This window comes from Colobus angolensis, unplaced genomic scaffold (assembly GCF_000951035.1).
Source record: "Colobus angolensis palliatus isolate OR3802 unplaced genomic scaffold, Cang.pa_1.0 Scaffold239, whole genome shotgun sequence".
In the NCBI taxonomy this organism is placed as follows: domain Eukaryota; kingdom Metazoa; phylum Chordata; class Mammalia; order Primates; family Cercopithecidae; genus Colobus; species Colobus angolensis.
The window spans coordinates 755,882-758,003 of NW_012115588.1; the positions used below are offsets into that span (position 1 = coordinate 755,882).

Genomic DNA, 2,122 nt, shown 5'->3' on the forward strand with positions numbered 1-2,122 from the left:
TCTCCTGACCTCGTGATCTGCCCGCCTTGGCCTCCCAAAGTGCTGGGATTACAGGCGTGAGCCACTGTGCCCGACCAACACTGACATTTTTAAAAGAATATAGACTTATTGTTTTGTGGAATATCCCTTAATTTGAGTTTGTCTGTTTCTTCATGATTATATTCAGGTCATACATTTTGGCAGGAATACTACATAAGTGATGTTGTGTCCTTTTGAGCCTGTACTCTTGACCCCTACACCATATTAAGTGTGAGTTACATTAGGAGGCCACTTGACATGCAGCTTGGAGCTCTAAAGATGAGCTGTGTCTAGAGACTGATTTGGAAATCTTCAGCACACAGGTTGTCTCTGGCGCCATGTGAGTGATGGGCTTCCTCAGTGATTTGAGGATAGAGTTCCAATGGTTCTTAACATTTAAGGGAAGGGAATTAGCAAACTGCAAAGATTGAGAAGGGGCTGACTGTGATAAATGAGGAGAATCAAGTGAATTAAATATACTAAAAGTCAATGGAGGAGAAAGTTATAAGAGACATGGGGATGGTCATCCGTATCAGCTGCTCTAGAGATGTTTGGTAAAATGAGGACTGAAAAGTGTGCATTGCATGTGGTAATTAGAGTTTGTTGATGGTAGCAAGAGAGATTTCAGTGAAATGTTGGAGAAGAGAGGTAGTGGAAGAGCCATATTCTGGGAGGTTAAGAAGTAAGAAAAATTTTTAGTTACCTTTGATGATACAGTGCAAAGATAAGGAGGCCAAGAAGTTCACAAGCTGTACCTAACCCACAGCTGCTTGGTAGTCCAGAGTGCAGACAGCATCTGGAAGCCTGAAACTGGATTGCAGTTTATCCTGGCAGACAGACGAGTACAGGTGTGGGAAATCCAGAGACAGGGGACACTTGGAAGTCTAGTACTTCTTTGCTACAGACATCTAGGGAACTCAGGACAATTACATACTGAGTGTTGAATTCACTCTTACTTTTGGCCTCATAGTACTGAAGAGGGCTTCTTTTTTAGGATTATGGGCTAAGGGTCAGGCAACTTTTGAGGTTCTTTGTACTCTCATTAAGATCTACTTCTTGGCCCGCAAAGCTAGCCAAGAAGGTTCAGCGTCTCAGCACTTGCATAGCCACTTGAAAAGGGTTTAGGCAACTTACGTGAACTTGCCCAATGTCTGGAACTGCTCTGGGTCTTTTTTTTTTGTTTTTTTTTTTTGAGATAAGAGTCTTGCTCTGTCACCCAGGCTGGAGTGCAGTGGGGTGATCTTGGCTCACTGCAACCTCTGCCTCCTGGGTTGAAGCCATTCTCCTGCCTCAGGCACCGGAGTAGCTGGGACTACAGGCACACACCACCATGCCCAACTAATTTTTGTAGTTTTAGTAGAGATGGGGTTTCGCTATATTGGTCAGGCTGGTCTTGAACTCCTGACTTCGTGATCCACCCGCCTCGGCCTTCCAAAGTGCTGGGATTACAGGCATGAGCCACCACGCCCGGCCTGGGTCTTCTGATTATAATCATGGCTTAGATGTGGGGAACTTCCTCCCCACCCCCACCTGCCCCTACAAGAGCCAGGGCTTGTGAGATAAATGTCCTTGAGGCCCTTGGAGTTAACTATTAATCATGCTTTATGATCTGATTCTTTGACCAGGAAAGATTCCCTTTCCCTCGCAGAATTGATATGTCAGGGCTCTTGATTTATGTTTTTAACACATGTATGTTGAGTACCTATTGTGAACCAAATTCCCAATTGTGAGACAGCTAGGAACATGCAGCAGTGAATAAGACACATGTAGTCTTTATAAACTTATAGTCTAGTTAGAGTCATATAAAAAGCAAACTTGTAAGTGAATAAAATACTTACTGTTGGAATTACTATAAAGGACACAGGACACAGAGGGTCCTCAAGGAGGGTGATAAGGGAAGAAAGACAACTTTAGATTTATAGTGAATTAGAATAATTCTAGCCATTGAAACAGATAAACTCCAAATTATCAATGCTTAAGACAGTAGATATTACTGCTTATATAAAGACCAATCAGCAGGGGCAAGAGGAGGCTCTGTTCCACATAGTTATTCAGGGATCCAGGGTAATAGGGTCCTTGCTATCTTTTTTTTTTTTTTTTTTTT

The 2,122-nt window shown here is 42.9% G+C and overlaps 1 protein-coding gene across 1 annotated transcript in view; it reads left to right on the top strand.

Moving 5' to 3' along the window:
- WBP2NL (WBP2 N-terminal like) overlaps positions 1 to 2,122 on the top strand; it is a 35,258-nt gene that overhangs the window by 26,518 nt on the left and 6,618 nt on the right.